Source organism: Diceros bicornis, chromosome 14, assembly GCF_020826845.1.
Source record: "Diceros bicornis minor isolate mBicDic1 chromosome 14, mDicBic1.mat.cur, whole genome shotgun sequence".
Lineage (NCBI taxonomy): Eukaryota > Metazoa > Chordata > Mammalia > Perissodactyla > Rhinocerotidae > Diceros > Diceros bicornis.
The window spans coordinates 40,236,245-40,256,710 of NC_080753.1; the positions used below are offsets into that span (position 1 = coordinate 40,236,245).

General features: G+C 40.2%; 4 non-coding genes across 4 annotated transcripts; 2 read left to right on the plus strand and 2 right to left on the minus strand.

The window, feature by feature from the left end:
- Positions 1–5,712: 5,712 nt before the first annotated feature.
- On the plus strand, positions 5,713–5,795 carry TRNAL-UAA (transfer RNA leucine (anticodon UAA)). The gene has a single exon. It is a non-coding gene; the product is annotated as a tRNA-Leu (tRNA).
- Positions 5,796–6,975: 1,180 nt separating this feature from the next.
- On the minus strand, positions 6,976–7,048 carry TRNAR-ACG (transfer RNA arginine (anticodon ACG)). The gene has a single exon. It is a non-coding gene; the product is annotated as a tRNA-Arg (tRNA).
- A 1,461-nt stretch (positions 7,049–8,509) lies between these two features.
- TRNAS-CGA (transfer RNA serine (anticodon CGA)) lies at positions 8,510–8,591 on the minus strand. The gene has a single exon. It is a non-coding gene; the product is annotated as a tRNA-Ser (tRNA).
- Positions 8,592–15,238: 6,647 nt separating this feature from the next.
- Positions 15,239–15,311, plus strand: TRNAV-CAC (transfer RNA valine (anticodon CAC)). Its single transcript has one exon. It is a non-coding gene; the product is annotated as a tRNA-Val (tRNA).
- Positions 15,312–20,466: the final 5,155 nt, after the last annotated feature.

A 20,466-nucleotide genomic window follows, 5' to 3' on the forward strand; every position in this document is an offset into this window, starting at 1 on the left:
GATTAGATCAGCAGGAAAAATAGCAATTAGGGGCCGGCTCGGTGGCATAGTGGTTAAGCTCGCGGGCTCCGCTTCCGTGGCCTGGGATTTGCCGGCCGGATCCCGGTGGAGACCTACACACCACTCTTCAAACCATACTGTGGCAGTGTCCCACGTACAAAATGGAGGAAGACTAGCGCAGATGTTAGCTCGGGGACAATCTTCCTCAAGCGAAAAGAGGAAGATTGGCAACAAACGTTAGCTCAGGGCCAAGCTTCCTCACCAAAAAAAAAAAAATGAAAAACAGCTATTATATTTAAGGCATATGTGTGTTTGTTAAGATTTCTGAGCAATTTGGTTTGACATTTATTTAAAAAAAAAAACTATTGACTAGCCCTCGTCCCATTCTGGTCACTGGAGGTATCTGAAAAACTAGAAATGACAAACTAGAGCTGACAAACTAGAAGGAGGGAAAGGATCCCTAAGATGATCATAATTTGGTTATACACAGTAATTTAGTTACAACAAGAGTGCTGCATGGAATGACAGCTCTAAAAGTCACAGAGTTATGTCACATGAGCACAGAAAAGGGGCATCCCCTCCAGTCTTAATGGTCAGGAAATACTTGCTAGGGGAAATGATGTGACATTTTTAATGGAAAAAAAAAGTGTTAGGTGGTTGAAGAGCTTTGAATGGAGAGGGGATTCCTGCAGTGGGGTGAACATGGCACAGATTGTGAATGCTCTGTGAGGAGCTCCAATTGTAGATTTGAATCAGAGTGTGCCTTTGTTTATTCCTTTTCCTCATGGAAATTGATTACACTGAGAGTAAGTAAAATAACATATGCTGGATCAGGGAGATAAAGTATGACCCTCTACAGTATGGAATTTAGATTTAATCTGAATGTGATGGGTGGGAAAGAATTGGCTGTTTAAAGAAGAACATGACATTTTCCATTTTGATCCAAAGACCTCTTGGATTTTGTGTAAACAATGAATGAAGAGGGCCGATATTTTATGATAAATGTTTCAAGCATTCATAACATTTGAAAGAACTGTACAGAGAACATTACCTGCATTTTTAATTATTGGAGATTGGTCCTCAGCTTTCTTTGCTGAGAACTTCTGCTCTAAAAGACAATCTTTCTCTGACAATGTCCCTTGCTCCTGGAATCAATCTACTATTTGGCATTGTTTCCAGAGCAATCTTTGTGAGCCTTCGCCTTTGTGAAGAGTTAGGTGTCACTGAAAATCCATCTTTCCAGGGCAGGTTGGGCTCACTTTCTTTTGAGCCCCTAGGGGATGCAGGTACCAAACGTTCTTCTCTGTTGTCTGAGGGGCAAATGGTCTCATAGGCTCTTTTCTTTTTGAAGCTGAATGGCCTGAAGAACTAAAATCTTATCAGACAGTGCATGGACTTGAGTGTTCTTCTCCTCAGGCTAGTAGCCTGTCAGGTCCTTGGTAGTGAGATTCATTCAGACACTCACTTTTAATACTCCTGAAAGAGACACTTTCTTGAGGTTTGAAAACAAAACATAGGGGCAGTGTTCAAGGAAAGGTGTACAACAAGAATAAAGAGACTGGAAGTGTTTTGGGAGGTCTAAAATCAAGGCAGAAAAAATTTATTCCTTAGCTTTGGAATAAATTACTGGGGAGAAAAAATATATTTGTGTCCACATATATATGTATAAACATTTCCCACACTGTGTATTTACTGGAGTTTTACGCATATATTAGCAGCTTCCTCATGCATCAATTTCTCAACTTAGCTTTGTGAACAATATCTAGGGGACCAAATTTCTCCAATCTTGAAGAAGGGGATTTGATAAAAAAAAATTCTGTTAAGTATGGTTACAATTTTCATCAAAAAGGGCATATTTAATAAGCAACTACTATTTGCTTGGAACTGAAACATAAGTTCCATGAGGAAACGGATATTTTATCTGTTGTGTTCACTACTTTATTCCCAGCTACTTAACAATCTCTGGCTTATAATAGGAATTCAATTAATATTCCTTGAGCAAATGAATGGATGGATGGATGGATGGATGAATTAATGAACAAATAAAAAAGGACCAGGTAAAAATCAAGAATTCATTTAAACTTACTTTTTCCCAGTGTATTCTAACTGATGGGCCTGTCAGATTTGTGCCCTGTGAGATGCCTGTGCAGTTACTTAGCACTTAAAATATCTTCCGCACCTGAGCTAGTGATGAGACTGTTCTTGGACCTGTTAACTGTAGTCAATGTGTTGTTAGCTCCCTGCTGTTTCTCGCATTTGCCCCTGTCCTCCTCAGCAAGGACACTGTGTCTTGGTGTAGCAGTTATCACTTGCGTGTTACATGCAGAAGACCCTAGTTTTGTTCCCACTAGATCCAAAATAAACCAAGCACTGACCCCTTTGTCCTGGGTTTTTATTTCATAACAGAGAGAACAAGAAGTTGTTTTACAACCTTTCCCATCTGGATGATGCCTGCCTCAGTGGACTGCAGGGTTCTGGGGTCTTCCTGACATCTATATTCCCTCATTTCTTTCTGGCTACCATAAGGAGCCACCTAAAATCATTTTCAGCAAAGTTTGGTGCCTATAATTGCCAAATATTCTCAGAACACAGAATTTAATGGCTGATTTGGGGGACTGTAATGGAAGCTAAGAAAACAGGAAATGCTGCCAACTTCAGCAACAAAGAGGCCAGGGATTCAGATGGCCTGAGCAGGCCTTGAGTCCAGCACCATGGAGAGAAATTAATACTCAGGAATAGGAGATAGTCTCATTGTGGCTCCTAAAAGTGGAGCTCACGTGGGTTCTGTCCCTTAGCTCCATATTCTGAGAGGTTGGAGCGGTAGAGGAGGGAGGATAGTGGTAAGGGAGCCAGCATTTGTCAGAACTTAGAAAGTGTGATCAGAAATAGCAACAGCTTGCCAATGAAATTCTGATCATGTCCTGGATGTGACATTTGTTTCTTCAGCTTAGCCTCATTAGATTGACATGGTCAGTGGTGAAACGAGAGACAGTGAAATTCCGCATCAAAATTATTTTCTAGCCTCTTTAGTATTTTGATCCCAATATAAATGGTGATTTCCTATCACCACCTACTATTTTACTAATCCTTGGGGTTTCACAGTAAGTCAGAGATAGACCTAATTACAATTATGGCAAATAAAGCATAGCATTTGCTTTCTCTCTATCTCAAACTACACTATAGAGAATATTATGGATGTTTTAAGGCATAAATTCAGAAGGACAAAAATATGAGAAAGTGGAGAGCAGCAGCAAGACTTTGAGGACCAGAGAGTAGAGTGATTAGTGTAATAAAGGAAAAATGTTTACTGTGTTAAATATCTTTTTAGAAAAATTTCTTTTTAAAGTTCACATGTGTTGTTACATGTACTTCTACTCTATTACATCTGATAGCTGCATAATATTCAATATTATGCATTTACCACATTTACCTATCTACTGTCCAATTATGGCATCAAATGTGAATCTGATTCTAAAAACCCAAAGTAATGCTTCAGTTAGCATATACATATGACACAATCTGTGCCTTTGTGTGATTTTTGTGTGTAGAGGAGAGCTTACGCACTCCTAGGAGCAGAATATCTGGATCATTGGGGACGAATAATCTTAACTTGAGTTGAAAGAATTAGATTGCTCTTCAGAATGGCTGCATCAATATAAACTCTCACCAGCAGGACAGGAGGGTCATGACATCCCCATTCCTGCAGTATTTGACACATACAGCTTTCTAATTCTTCCAACTTAATGTAGGTAGAATAACATCTCATTTTATTTTGACTTTTTATACATTACTAATAATATTCAATGTTTAAAGTTTTGTTAATCTTTTCAGATTCTTCGTCTCTATCTTGGCTCTGGTGAGTATCCTGTTCCTAATCTTCACCCATTTTCTACTGAACTTTCTGTCTGATTTTGCTGATTTTCATGGCTTCTGACTATAGTATATAGATTAAGTTGTAATTTTTAAATGTTTCAAATATCTCTCACTTTTTCACCCATGTCTGTTTACTTTTCTATTGTGGCCTTCGTTGAACATGTCTTTGATTTGGATGAAGTAAACTATACCAATGCTTTGCTTTATTGTTTGTTCTTTTAAAGTTTTTTTTTTTTTTAATTCTTCTCTGTCCTGTAGCTCATAAAGATATTTTTCTACATATAGTTCTGTTAATTTGTGTCTGTTACATTTAGGTTCTTACACTCTCTAGATAAGTATATTTTATAAACTCTACACATGATTCTACTCTATGTGAAGAATCACAGTAATAGAATAATATAATAATTCTTGTGTCTGCCAGTGCCTGGGGACTCCTTTCTCTGATATGCCCTTTCTTGCACCTGCTACTCACTCTTCCCAACTCACCTTGGACCCAAACACTGACAGGCTTTAATTTCCCTCAATCTATAAAGGCAAGAATCTACCATATCACCTCTTTGGCATAGAGTGTCTAAAAGGCCAGAGATAGCTCTGAGCTGGATGGACCAATGAAGTGAATGACACATTCCTTTCTCATGGCTCTGTCAGGCAATGGAGGACATATGTTTGTGAACTTAGTAAGCTCTGTGCAGCACCAACAAGGGCTGGACTCCTTCTGCCTCAGTGGTTTTAAGCCTGGGGAGAGTTGTCCTTGGACCTTTTATGCTTGTGTGGTACAGCTGACACAACCATCTCATATCGCAGTTTTTTCCACTAGTAACCAAAATAACAGAGAGGTATTTATTTATTTGTTTTCGTGGCTCTCAATAGATGTTTTATGATGTTTATAAATTATTACTATTCCAATCCTACTTCAGGATTGAATTTCATCTCTGGTTCCAGAAGACTTCACAGACTTTCAGCACAACCTCCCCCCCGCCCAATACCCATCTGGGATCTGCCTGAATGAGTTCTTGTATAACTCACTACCACATCCTTGAAGTGTCTGGCAGTGTCTTACTGACTTGGTAGATTATGTGGACCTGGATCAGTGCCTAGCACATAGTAGGTACTCAGGAAAGAGATCTCATTAGTGTACAGATGGAACTCTGGGTTAAAATATTTCCTTATTAAAACCAATGTCATGTATTCAAACTCCAAAGGACATTTGCGTGCCCTAGGGTTTTCCAAATTTACTCTAGGCAGTTTGTCTCCATATTAACTATCCTCTTTTCCCAGACCTGAAGTTCTCACCCGGACAATCAGATTCAGTGGGTTTAGAACAGGGGCTAAGATTCAGCAGTCAAAACAGCATTCTCTGATGAGGAATAACAAGTGTAGATACCCTCTTTGTAGAGTTATGAGACACGGCGCATGCAGCTGCATTCTCTCCATCTCTGTTACTGCACTTTCTTTCCGCTTTGGTTTTCCTTTGCACACCCTCTAAAAGACGTGTCTTCTCTTGAGAAGTGAGTTGGGTCTGGAAAAGTGAGTATCCCAGTAGCATCAATGTGCTTCTTTTGTAACAATATTCCTCATTTTAATGCAAGTCCACGACTTGCAGGGATGGCTCCATCTTTCCCTAACACTCAGTATAAATTAGTGATTAGAGAACACTTGTTGAAAATAAACTTTTTCCTTAGTTTTTTTCCAAGAAGCATTACAAGGATTTATTTCCTCTTTACACTCTTTTAAGTCTGGTTGCAGATTTCACGGGTATAACATTATTTGTAACCTTCCAAGGACTAGCAACTCTAACTCTAACCCAGTAATATTTGACATCAAAGACCCTCTCTCGTCACCGGGATGGCCGAGTGGTTAAGGCGTTGGACTTAAGATCCAATGGACGCATGTCCGCGTGGGTTCGAACCCCACTCCCGGTAGGTCTCATTTTCTAGCCGGTATTACTATTATTATTTTACCTGAAAATAATAAATTCCTGTGCAAAGTTAGGAGTTGGTTCAGCATGTAGTTGGGCCTTAATTTCTTTTATCCAATTTGACGAACTCTGTCTATAATTGGTGGATTTAGATAACTTACATCTAATGTAGTTACTGATGTATTTGTACTAAAATCTATCCTATTGGTTGTTTCCTATGTGTTCCTTTTGTTCTTTCTTCCTTTCTTTGATCTCTTTCTTAATGTCTTTGAAATATATGAGCATTTTTCATGGTTTACTTTTATTTCCACTACTGCCTTATCATTTATATGTCTTTTAAAACAATCTTTAATGTTTTCCCTAAGGTTTTCTGTACACAGCTACAATTAATCCAAGTCTACCTTCAAATGATGTTATGCTGCTTCCTGTGTATTGTGAGAAGTTTGCAACAGTATACTCCCTCCTATGTTTTATGTTATTGTCGTCATATATTTTGCTTTCACGGATGCTATAACTGTACAATCTGTCGCTATTAGATTTGCTTTACGTAATTATTTTCAGTGTGATTATAATTGGAAAAAATTCTTATTTGTACCTACATGGTAACCATTTCTGTGGTTATTCATTCCTTTGTATCTCTCTGGCCTCATATTCCTTCTTCCTCAACAACCACCATTATTTAATTTCAAAACATTTTCATCACCCCTAAACCCTGTACCCATTCCCGTTTCCCCAGATCCTGGCTTCTCTGTTTGCCTGTTCTGGACATTTCATATAAATGGAATTATACAATATATGGCCTTTTGTGTTTGGCTTCTTTCGCTTAGCATGTTTTCAAGGTTCATCCATGTTGCAGCATGTATCGGAACTTCATTCTTTTTTAAGGTCGAATAATATTACTTATTTGATTTTTTAAGTTGTCTTTCCAAAGATCTCTTTCAGCCAACTCCCTTTCTTAGTGTCAGTAAAAGAAACGCGATAAAAAGAAGGAAATTTCAGAAGAGGGGTTCTTTGAGCATCCATTCAGACTTACTGGACAGCCAAGACTGCCCTGCGTGGCAGCACCATGCAGGGTGAAGAGTCAGATCGATGAAGTACCTTTCGAAGGACTTTAAGAATTTGTTTCTGTTATCAATTTGAATAACAGACACAGGAAGACATTTTTCTAACGAAAAGGAAGTTACCGAGCCAGCCAGGAGTCGAACCTGGAATCTTCTGATCCGTAGTCAGACGCGTTATCCATTGCGCCACTGGCCCACTTAGTCAGGGTTTTCGATTATCCATTATTCGTTAGAATAGTTGAGAAAATAGTGTTACATGATGCAGACAGAAGTGAATTTATCAAGGAAGATTTGTGGATTTTGCTAAAATTGACTGATTTGCTTTGTGGTCAATTTACATAAGGTACATTCTGTTAAAATATTTGCATTTATAAAAGGATTTTCTGCTTTGGAACATCATGTACGTGAGAGAATGACTCATTCACTTTTTTTTCATTTATGTGTGTGCTGTTGTCTGTTTTTCTACTTGTGAATACTTCATTAACTTATACAGTTGGTTCTTCTGTCCATCCATCAATTTGATTTTTCTTTTTAGATACTGATGCTTCTTGTGGATCAATAATTAGTGATCCACATAATTTTAAATTTTGATATAATAAAAAATAAAATGAAATAAAATACATTCTTAAAGTATTAATCATATTTCCATTTCACTCTCCCAAAGAGCCATAAATCACTTCGGAGAAAACAATTTCAGACTCTGTGCTACAGAAAAGACATTCAGAAACATTGTGTAAGGCCAAAGGGAAGCAAGAATTCAATAAAGGTAAACATTTTAAGAACCAAGTTCTCGTAGGACCTTAGAAGCTCAGAGTTTATATAATTATAAAATTAAAGAATACCAGTCATCATTACATAAATTGGCTAGCTATATTTGAGGGCTCAATGTAGGCAAAACAGGCATGTGGAAATACAAAATTATTTATAAGTGAGAGCGGTCCTCTCCTCCAGAGCTAGAAGCACAACAGTTTGGGTCCAAGTGCAGCCAGGTGCACAAGGCCTTTACCTGGACTCCTCTCCCTCTAGATTTATTGCCTTTGTCAAGTTGTGTATCTTTTTGCCTCGATCTCCTCAGTTCAATGTTTTAAAGAGCGTTTGGCACACACACACTGATGGATATTTATGATCTTAGACCTTTATGGTTCCCATCAGCTTGTTTTTTTGTTTGCTTTTGGTTTTTAATACCAGAGAACTCTTTAAGGAAGTTACTGACATTTCTAATATCAGCACCGAGAATTTTATTACAGATTTTTTAAAATAAAATTTCCTGGGTTTTTTTTGTTTGTTTATTTGTTTGTTTTTTGCCATTAGGGTCTGCTGCTGCTTTCAGGCTTAACAATCTCAGCACAAAATAAGCATCTATTCTGAGCGCTAAGTCCTAGGCTTCGTGTGGACTGCGGAGAGGCTGTGGATAGTGGGGCCAAAGGAAGCACCACCCCGCGTTCAGGGATTCACAGATGCCCAGCTTGGAAAAGGATATAAGGGTCAAAATGCACAAAGGGGTACTTAGGGAAAAGATGGGTAGGCCACTACAGATCTAGGGATAGGAGGCTGTCTTCTTACTTGTCAGTTTGCTTGTGGAATAAGGTGAAAGCACAGAATCACAGTTTTTGTGAGAATTAAATTTTGTGACTTAGAAAAAGAAAGAAGTGAAATACGCTGTGAGCAGGATTTGAACCTGCGCGGGGAGACCCCATTGGATTTCGAGTCCAACGCCTTAACCACTCGGCCATCACAGCCCTGACATGCCCTCCCTATTTGTGTATTAAAAAACGTATTCGTGCAAGGCCCGGATTTATAACCCTGTCTATCAACGCTTGCCACTCTTGCTTATTTGGCAGTATAAAAAGGAAGTCAGCCCCCAAGCCCGTCCATCAGATCTCTCCTCTAAGCGCTTTCCCAGCTTCATCCAGCTTCACCTCAACCTGACAGGCCTCAGGCTGCGAAATCTCACCTCTGAAAGAAGGCAATATCCCAGCATCACAAGAATCCTTGATTTTCAAAAATTTTCTACAATCTTCATGGATTGCCTGATTTTGCTTCATAGTTGGCAGGGAATGAAGTAAGGAGTTGTATTAAGTGTGCCCAGGATCCTATTCAGTTGTGCTCTCCGTAGACAAATACACTACGCTTTGCTGCTGTGGAGGACAATCGGGCAGGATCTACCAATATTTCAAACCCATATACCCTTTGATACAGCATTTCCATAAATGTACAAGATGTACTTGCACACACGAGAGATTATATTGTGATGAAGCTTATTCTCTGCAGCATTAATTCTAATAGCAAGATTGGGAAAAACCTAGTTACTCAGAATTATTTAATTAGATAAATTACAGCATAACCACACGGCGGAGTGCTATACCTATTGAGAAGAAAGTGGGCGAGCCAGCCTCGGTGGTGTGGCGGTTGAGATTCGGCGCTCTCATCGCGGCGGCCCCGGTTCGTTTCCCGATGGTGGAACCACACCACCTGCCTGTCACTTATCATACCGCAGCGGCGGCTCACATAAAGAACTAAAAAAACCAACAACTAGGATACACAACCATGCACTGAAACTTTAAAATAAATAGAAAATGAGAAAGATCATTATGTACATACGCATTTTAAAATAAAGGCAAAGTTTACAGCAATCTGTATAGAATGCTACCATTGGAGATATATTTGTGTTAGATTATATACGCATTTTTTACAAAAATTCTCTCAAGGATAATCAGTAAACTCACGACAACAGCAACCAGTTGAGGGGCTGGAGGCTAAGGAGATGGAATTGTTTGGGAGCAGGAGGGAGAAGGTAATTGCATGTCATCTTAGACTTTGGATGTTACCTATTCAAAAATTAAATAAAAGCTCAAGAAAACACTATAAACGAGGAGGTGGAGGATAAAAATTGTTCTTACTAGGTCTCCTCTGGAATGGTGAAGGGAGCTTCCTTTCTCGAACTCAGCAATACCGAGGGCTCTGAAGGAGACCTCCCCTGGCCCCCTTAGAGGGAGCTAATCGCGCAAAATACGATTTGAAGCCACTCGGGGGCCCTGAGGCAAAAAGGCAAGAAAGCTCTGGAACGGCGTCCAAGTCTCGCCCTCGACGCGCAGGGCAAGGGAGACCCGGAGGCTCTGGGAGAGTCATCAGATCCCCGATCAGACGGTCCTGGAACGTTCTTCAGACACTGAATTGGATCCTCCGTTTGCCAGCACCGTCTGTGCAGCCACGACCAGCTGGTAGCTGAGAGTGTCAGACCCACCATCTGCACATCCTGATTTCAAAGCCCTTTGGAGAGCAATCTTGATTTGGTCTAGGATATTCCGGGGGGAGTGGAAAAAATTCTCCCTCCACAGTGTATTTTCGGTGGACTATTTTGTCCAAATTCGCAGAATTTAAATAGCTTAAACTTCCTCCTCTGGGTCTAGGAGTACAACTTTAAAGACCGTTTTTTGTGCGTTTTGTTCTGTTGTTTTGTTTTTGCAGAGAACCGAGCACAGCCCTCTTTCTACTCTCTGTCTCGGCGAGAGAGTAGCTCTCCGTCCAGCGGACAGATTCCAGGGGCTGTTTTCACCAGAAATCCTCTCTCGGCTTCAGGGGCAAAGAGCACTGAGTGGAGTGACTACGAATCTGCAGTTTCCAGACCCCTGCTTTGCCATTTAACCAGTTCACAGTTGTGCAACAGACCGGGACCTGCCCAAGGCAGGCCGCGTGGCCGTTTCATTGGTTGAATTCCCAGCGCCTCTGGCAGAACACTTTGGAGATTTAAATAATCTTGGGACGAAGATTGTGAAATGCGCCCACAAATTAAAAGGCTCTGTTGAAATGTTTTTGGTTCTTTCTCAGCTAGACCTTGATTTTCCCCCTAGTGCTTCTACTCTACCAAGAAATTAAAGAGTCCCTAAGGAAAAAAAAAAAAAAAAAAAAAAAACGGAGAGAGGAAGCCGTTTGTTTAAAAGGACGCCATCGCAAAGCAGTCCCTGCTCATCCCTTCCTTCCGGTCTCCTTGAGATTCTTTTCGGTTCTAAACGTTTTCTCAGACTTGGTGCACCGTGAGCCTGCAGGCTTCTTCCACACAGCATTACCCCAGGAGATTTTCTTTCTCTTTTCCCCAGGATTAACCCCCGGACTGAGAGCTGTGAAATGGCAAATGAGTGTGGACGCTGCACAATAACAAGAAAGTTGGTGGAGAAAGTACTAGTAAATAATTATCATTTCCTTTAAACCTTCTTTGATTTTAAAATTCGTCCAAGAGTCTCAGTCAACTTTCTTTCTGAATTTCAGGAAGAAAGAAGTGAGAGGTAAAAAGAAATCTTAGAAGATGGCTCCTTTGGTGGCTATGAAGACTCCTGAAGACTCAACTGAGAGCCAAGGCTGCACCGTGGGGCAGCACTTCCCAATGTGAAGAATCAATTCAGGATAACTTCCTTTCAAAACGCTTTAATAATTTGTTTCAGTATCACCTTTACTCTCAAGTTTCAGTATCACTTCTTTGAACAATGTAGGAAGAAAGATGTTTTTCAGAAGAAAAAGAAAGGAAAACTAGACAGCCAGGAGTGGAACTGTGACCCTAATCAGACCTGTGACCCATTTCGCCCCTGGCCTCACTGCACAGGAGGTCAGTGTCAACTAATTATTGACTAAACATAGTTGAAGTCAGAAAAGGAATTGATATGTTGAAACCTAATCCCCAATGTGATAGTATTTGAAGGTGGGGCCTTTGGGAGATGATTAGGTCATGAGGGTGAGTCTTCATGAATGGGATTAGGCTCTTATAGAGACCCCAGAGAGCTCTTTCATCCCTTCCTCCATGTCAGGACACAGGGAGAAGACTGCTATTTATGAAGCAGGAAGCCAGACTCGGAATCTACTCGCGCCTTGATCTTGGACTTCCCAGCCTCCAGAACTGTGAGAAATAAATGTTTGCCATTTAAGCCACCTAGTCTATAGTATTTTTGTGATAGCAGCCCAAACAGACTAAGACTGGAATAGAGACACGAATGAGGCTCACAAGACTGAGCCAGTTCTGGAAAGATGGACCCGTTCACCTTCCGATCAGTTTGCATTAATATACATTTGCCTCAAATGTCCATATTTAAAACAATAATCAGCTTTCAACTTTAGAGCATATGGTAAGGTGGTAAAGGTCTCTGTAGACTAATTTATAACATGGGATTGGAGAGTTGATATACCCCTGAGGTAAGGTAGATAAGGTGTATTGCTGGCTTAGACAGCTGAAAGCCCACCGCTTCTGATGGTCTTTATGATTAAGTAGAGAGAAAAAATCACTAACCTTATCAATAGCTGCATAATAGATGCCAGGGCATGTGCTAATTTTCTCCATTAATGAAACAACATCCAGAATAGCAGATGCAATTGAAATAATCACCTGACTAAGTTTACAATAACTCACTGTCATGCTCCCTAATCCATTTGTCTTCTACAGTTGAATAAGCGAGTTGAATAGAGATATGGTGGGAATCTCCACCCCTGTATCTTTCAAGTCCTTAATGTTGGCAGTAATCTTTGCAATCCCTCCAGGAATACCAGTATTGCTTTTGGTTTACCATTTTCATAGTTAGAGGGATTTCTAGTGGCTTCCATTTGGCCTTTTACGCCATAGTAGCCTTCACTCCATCAGTCATAGAAACAATATATTCTATCTAGAATTGCAGAAATAATCACAGGGGCGGTTCAGGGATTCACTGTGCCCACAGTGAAATGGACCAGAGGCAAAACTTCATTGATTGTCTGACCTTCATGAGTCCCTACTTTTCCTGGTGGACAGCAGTAATGTTTTACATCTCTAGAATTAATGCCAGTTCAGGGCCCTTGTCTAGTAATCCCTGAAAAGACTACTTCCTTTTTCCTAATGCACTGTCACTTTGGTAAATGGACACAGGTCCCTTCAGGAAAGGCTATGAGGAAAAACAACAGTATAAATTTTTGGCAACGTGCCAGTGGTCTTTCTCAAGGGAAACTGGACTTCTTTTCCTTCAAACATGGCTTGAGTCTGGGAGATTTTTTCGCTCTTACAGATCAAGTCCAAGATCAAGTTGCCTTCAGGGTTGTTTTCTGGTGAAGCCTCTCTTTGTAGCTTGTAGATGGCCACCTTCTCATTGTGTCCTCACATGGCCTTTCATCTGTGCACATAAGGAAAGATATATTTCTGGTGTGTCCTTCTCTTCTTAAAAGGACACCAGTCCAGCTGGATGAGGGCCCCACCCTATGACCTCATTTAACCTTATTTACCTCCCTAAAGGTCCTGCTTCCAAATACAGTCACATTGGGGATTAGGGCTTAAACATATGAATTTTGAGGGGGCACAACTCAGTTCTTAACAACACCCATCTAGTCTTTGGCAATTAAATGCCAACATTTGGCCCCTGTTACCCTGTGATTCAATCATTTTCATTGTGTTTAGGGATTGCAGTTCAATGGTAGCAGGTCCCACTAAAATTTCTGGCCTACAAGGAAGAGTCACCACAGAGCAACTCAAGGATGCTGGGCTCGTCTCATGAATTTATTTCTCACAACCTTGGTGAAAGTTAGTTCCTCTGAGAAAAAGATAAATCCATTCTAGAATTTTAGTGTCCTTAAGCCTTTAGATACTTTGCCCTACAGAGTACCAAGGAAGTACTGATATTTCAATTTCGTTTTGTTGGGTCGTTCTAACTCTGGGTTCCTATATTAATCATTTACTAATTATAATTTTTAATTAATAAAAAATTAGAGCTGTGCCCAGGCTCTTCAGTTGAAACATCAAACCAGGTATCTCTGCCTAGGAAAACCATATCAATGAATTTGGTCTGATGCAACTTTATATTCTTTCCACCTTGATCCTATACCCTTAAGATCCATTCCCATTCAAATTTGCTAGGTTTCCATCAATATAAATTGGCAAAATCATGCAACTCTCTTGATGTGTATCACAGCTCGTTGTGGGTCACACTTTGTACTTGACCCTCTGGGGTCTCAGAAAAGGGAGAAGTGGTAGTGATAGATCCTGAGGATTATCAGCAGGGCCTAGTAAGACAACCACCTCAGAGAGGTCATTACAAATTCCTCAGGCAAGAGGCACTAACCTTCTCAGGCTAGGGTAGAAGGGCTGCTTCTACCAGTTAGCACTAGGAGTCATAATCTGGAAATGTAGAATAATTTCCCTAAATGTGGTTGAGAGAGGTGATAGCTCTCACCTTCTAAGCTTATTTCATTCCAGAAAAAAATAAAATCTTTAATATTCCTAATTTTTAGCAAACTCTCTAAAATATAGATCACATATCATTAAATTTTTATGCAGTTTACTCCTTTCTTTTTTTACTATCCTATCCTTACCCATCCCCCAAGATAGGAATTTATATTTTACCCAAGTCGGTTAATTTTTTAGCAAATTTAGAAAGCCCAGTTCTCAGTCTGAGTCTCATCAAGAGCAACTGGGGCCAGTTACATTTTGTTGCCAAATATTGCCATCTTAGTTGGAATATATTCCTTATATTAAAAAAAATTTGCTTTAATATGATATCTCCAATGCAATTATGATAGAAAGAGCATGAGATCCAAGAGTAAGATGACTTATAATCTTGTCTTGATTCTTGTTTGTAGCAGCTGTAAGTTTGGACAATAAAACAATAGAACAAAGTTACCATGAATCTATAAGGAAGACATATTACTAGATTCTGAGTTCCTTGAGAGCAAAGACTATGTCTTTTTGCACTTGCATTCTGTGCCAGAGATGGTATGTTCTCTAAATGTTTCGTCTCCTCGTCTATATTTCTTAGAAGCCTGGTAGTTAGATGGAGCCACAGGGCTACTTCTAGTCAATTTTCTGCAAAGGAAGTGAGGAGGCTGTGGCAGAAAATTCTGATGGCTTCTGATGGTCCCCTGAGCTCAGGCCGCTCAATTCTGGTCCCCAAAGAGTCATTTTCTGTCACCTAGAGATGAACATCTGGGTGCATTGCACGGACAGAGAAACAGGTGCAGACGGCGTGGGGAGGTCTTGGAATCAAATTCTCCAGTTGTGGTGATCATGTCACAATACATGTAAGTCAAATCATTATGGTGTACACCTTACACTTATACAATGCTGTACGCCAATTATATCTCAATAGAACTGGAAAAAAGTTTAAAAAAATAAAAACTTATATCATTAATTCACCAAAAAAAAAACCCAAAAAATCTCCAGGATGCTGCCTTAGCTTTTCATGCCTGGAATTTGTGCAAGAATTGGTGCCCTGGGAGAAGGCTTTGCTTGGTTATGAGGATTTTTTTTCCTTAATAAATAGAAAAAATCGAGAAATGCACAGCAACAATGGACATTTCCCAAACAAACCTGTAAGTAGGCCTGGGACCTACAGGCAAAATCTCCTCAATTATGTATGGGTGATGCACTTCTACCCAACCGGGGGTTTCCGTAGTGTAGTGGTTATCACGTTCGCCTCACACGCGAAAGGTCCCCGGTTCGAAACCGGGCGGAAACACGTTTTCTTTTTCCCCGAAATGTATTTGATTTTAACTTGCTTATGTTTACAAATAACTCACAAATCGTCGCACTCGGCCTCTGTTTGAAAGCAGGAGTTATCCTGAGAGAACGGCGCTGCCGCATCTTTTCGCTGTTCACATGGAAACATCTTTTCCCCATCTTTCTCCCCTCTGCTGGGTTCCCGCAAGGCCTGTGAGGGTCCCTGGGAAAGCATCAGAGGATGGAGACGAGCCGGCGCAGCGGGACCGGTTGCTCTCTTTGGAATTTGGATTTCTACGAAAGACAGGCTTCACCTTGAAACCGAGTGGCAATTGCTACCCAGTATCCGGCAAGGACATCAGCCGCCAGCTCCAGTTTATTTCCTGCCAGATAAATATTTTCAACCCAAATCTACTGACCCCCTGCATCGTGGGAGGAGATGTTGTAATGGGCTGCGGAGACAATGCGAGCGAAGCCCCCGCTCCTAACGCGCGCCATTTCCCGGAGGCTCCCAGGCCGGGCGGAGCCCGGAACGTGGTCCCGGGACAGGGGTGGCGGCGGGTTTCGATCTGAGTCTCTGCGTCCCGGAGAGTCTGCCCCCGGGCAGCGCGTGGTCGGAGCTGCCCCCTAGGCCCGCGCGTCCCTGCCTCGGGCGCTGGCTCGTCCAGTCCCGGAGCTCCGCTGGCCGGGCGTATGGGACTCTGCGCGCACGGCTCTCCCGGGTGGAGGAGCGGGGCGGACCAGGGGTGTGCTGTGTAGAGAACCGGCAGGAGGCCTAAACTGGGCCTTTGAAATAAACTGGCGGTTCTTTCTCCCGGACGTTTCCAGCTATCAGTGTCCAGTCCAGCTTGAGGCGGTGCCCGGCGGGCCAGGACAGTCCTGGGTGGGAGGACGGAGCAAGCTCGCTCCAGATCTCTTGGAGCACTTGTATTGTCTAATTTTCAACACTGGGAGTTGTGTGCTAAGAGGACCAGCTTTTTAGACAGCCAACCCGGGACATAGCCACACCAGGCCGAACTAACAATCATATAATATACAATGAATAATTACCCATATGTATTATTACCTTAACATAAAAATACGAAAAACAGGTGTTTATTTGAAACTATGTTATTCTATTTGCTATTCTGTTACATAAATGCTATTATTTAATCAAAACAATAGGATTAGTTAAAAGCAGCAATTAGTAATTAATAGTGGGACTAATTAAACAAATAATATATGAGAAAAATATAACAACATTTTTATAACGTTTCTTTCTGTTCTCTGGTACAGAAATTTTTAAACTTTTTATTGGATATTTAAATTTCCTAGATTATATTATTGTTAATAATACTAAATTTCCTAGACTATATATATTCCTAGACTGTATCATTACATACATGTAACATTTTTAAAAAGGATGACAGATACAATAGGACAAATTAAACAAATTATCTATATTTAATAAAAAATAACGATGACATGGTTTTTTTCTGCCCCAGGATACAGTAGGATATTTTTATTCTTTGTTTCCTTTTCCAGTGCTATTTCTCTCAACTGCCTGCAGCTTTTAGAACATTCTTCTCTTCTTTAATGTAGTAGTATAACCAAAACCAGTTAAAGGTAAAATTCACTTTGACATGCAGCTCTGCTGGTATCAAGCCCATATTACATTGTTCTTGGTGTTAATTCAATGGGATGACATCAAACTAAATATCCTCTCAACAAAAATGTTTGAGCACGGAATCCTCAGGATTTTACATAATAGAAACAGCAGGTTCTTAGACTGGTGGGAATTACTTTCTAGCTCTCCAAAAGTGTCCATCTACTTTACCTCTTGTTTGGGTAGACCTGCTGCTTGTCAATCAGGCCCTCTGCCTCTATAAATTCATCATATCATCTCCATGTCAAAAATGTCCATCATTTAAAAATATTCCATATCCCATAGCGTATTGAATACTATTGCAGTCAAACCTCTCTTTCTTGGGGAAAATGGTTTTAAAGCACAGAGGTAATTTGAACTTGTAAAATAAAAGTTGGATTCCAAATAAGTTACTACTTTAGAAAAGAAATGAGGAAGTTCTGTTTAACTTGACTGCCCTTTTCTGGTGATTTTTTTAAAAATAGCAGCTGGGGGCAGTGCCTAGTAGACTATTTGGAAATAGTCTTAGTTCCAAAACTTGAGTCATTTTTTTCAGTATATGAATTTTTGTGGCAATTGACACGTAACTGAACAACTCTGGGGTAGTCGGTTCACCCTTTTCTAATCTCCTCATGGCCTCTTCAAAGATCATCAAATAGTTTTGGAAAAGAAGCATATAAATTTCTATTTTACTGTAATTCTTTTCTACATTCTCATCCTCAACATATTCCTAATTTAGAGTAGGGCATTCTTCTTGATCCATAATTTGAAAATATGATTTTACAGCAGGCCAATATTTTAACATCTTTTCTATGGCCAGTAGCAATGATAGATATCCTGTAAGCACATGTTTAAATATGCCATATCCATCTATTTATATGCAGTCAAAAATCTCATTTCTGAATGAGAAATTACCAAATGAATCTGAAAACTGACCAAAGCCTTTAATTATGAAAGCTTCAATCATAGGTGAGTAAACCACACCTCTTCTTAGCATTGTTGTTTACAAGATGTACAGGACATTTAGCAGGCATCATTTTTCATTTTATTTGGTAAGAAATTAGTTGGCTGAATTTGCCAAAATTTACATTTGTGCTGTCAGCTGAATATGCAGATAGATGGACAAAGTCTAGTTTTTATTTGGGCACAAGATCATAAGATTAAAAGTGATGTAGGCCATTCTGACTAGTAAATCAGATAACTGATGACTTTTAATAGGATCTAAAGGATGAGAAAAAAAATTACTGAGACCAGAAGGGAAAAATAGTATTTCATTCAGGGAGAAACACTCTAGCGAAGATATACATCTTTGAATGTCTTGGCCTTGTCTGGAAATTATTCGGTAGGATAAATATATTTACCAGTTGTGATGGTTAATTTTATGTGTCAACTTGGATGGGCCATGGTGCCCAGATTGGTCAAACATTATTCTAGTTGTTTCTTCCAGGGTGTTTTTGGATGAGATTTACATTTAAATTGGTGGACTCTGAGTAAAGCAGATTACTTTCCATAATGTGGGTGGGCCTCATACAATCAGTTAAAGGCTCGAATAGGAAGAAGGCTGATCTCCACTGAATAAGAAGGAATTCTGACACCACACTGCCTTCAGACTTTGTCTGCAACATCAGTTCTTCCTAGTTCACCAGCATACTGCCTTTGGACTCAAACTGCAACTTTTTCCAGTAACCAGTCTGCCAGCCTCTGCCATCAGATTTTGGATTCTCCAAGCCTCCACAATTGCATGAGCCAACTTGTTAAAATAAATCTCTTTCTGTATATATAAACATCCTATTGGTTCTGTTTCTCTGGAGAACCCTGACTAATACTCCGGTTATTATTTTAAAGTATTTAACTCTTCAAGAGTTAGTAAATAGCACCTACTACAGTTTCAACAGTAACATTCTAATCCAAGTAGTCTTTTAAAAAGCAATCTTGGTGCCTTTGTACATGCAGATAAGGGACATCCTTGGCAGCACACGACAGTTAACAATTAAGGGCACCAATCACTGAGCAACAGCACCTCTGGTGTTGGGTGGTGGCAGCAACCTCTGTCACCCCGTCTGGGAGTTGGGAGTGCTTGTTCTTGCGCTGGTGGCCTTTGTAGAAAGTAGCTTGGGAAAGTGTCTACGGAATATTCACATTCTCAAAGGGATCTAAGACCCAGAAAATCTAAGACACACTGATGTAAATCAGGAAAAGACTAAGGGGCTTTGCTGTTAGTAATAATAACTCTAATCTTTGCTCTAGAAACCTCATGTTTGCTTTCATGGGATATATACAAAGAAATATAAGTAAATATACAATAAAATAAACATAATATATTTCTAATAAATATTATATTGATATTTATTTATATTATAAATATATAATTTATATAAATATCCTTATTATAGTCTATTAACATAAATAATATAAACAATAAATGTAATATAATAAATACAGATTTAAAAACTTATCAGAGTTTCTGGGAAGACGGAGTAGATGTACTTACCCCTGTGCCCTCTCTAAGTGCAACTAAAACCCCTGGACATCACATATGAAACAAACATAAGAAGAATCTGAAAAGTGGAGAAAAGAAGGCAGACTGGCTAGGAAGCTTGGGACCAGACGAATGACATGGTGGCAAGTTACCTAGGTTTTCTTTTTGCCTCTTCTATCCTTGAGTTGGAGCTAAATAAGCTCAAAAAGTGAAATGCCAATGGGGGAATACACAAAAATCCCTAAGAAAAGCCACTCTCTACCAAAAGACCATCAAAGGGACAGCCTAGCAAGACAGAAAACTTTTAGACAATAACTGCTCTCCTCCAACCAGACACCACAGAAAAACTATAGTGCCATCTCTACCCAGGCCAGCAAAGTCCAAGTGGGGAGCCTAGGCTTCCACCGTTAGGGGCTGTAACAACCAGGAGACGTAACACCCCTGTCTGGGAGGGGTCACAGAAGGCCAAGTAGGAAGCCAGGACTTGTACCCCCATCCAGCAGTTCCTCTCCCTCTCTCTCTCCCTGCTGGGGTGGTGTTAGAGGAGGCTTAGAGAAGAATAAGGACTTTTGCCATTGCCTAGTGGTGACTAGGTCCTGCCTCCACCCGTCTTTGGGTCAGTGGAGACCACATGGGAGCCAGAGTTCTCACCACCTTTCAGCAGTAATAAGGAGCCTCCCACCTCTAGTGTCCATGGAGGCTGAGTGGAGGATCCTGGACTTCTAACTCTACCTGGAAATAATGAGGAGATGCTTCCACCTCCCCTGTTAGAGAAGGCCAGCTAAAACAAGAGGGTGTAAATAAGAGCCAGATTCTCATAACACAAAACACATAACGTCCAGGTTTTGAATGAAAATCACTTGTCAAATCAAAACCAGGAAAATCTCAAACTGAATTAAAAAAAAAAATTTCAACAGAGCCCAAAATCAAGATGAAAGAGATGGTAGGATTATCTGATAAAGATTTTGAAGCAGCCATCATAAAAATGTTTTAGTGAACAATTATGAATATGCTCAAAACAAACGAAAAATAGAAAGCTTCAGCAAAGAAATAGAAAGCAACAGAAAAAAA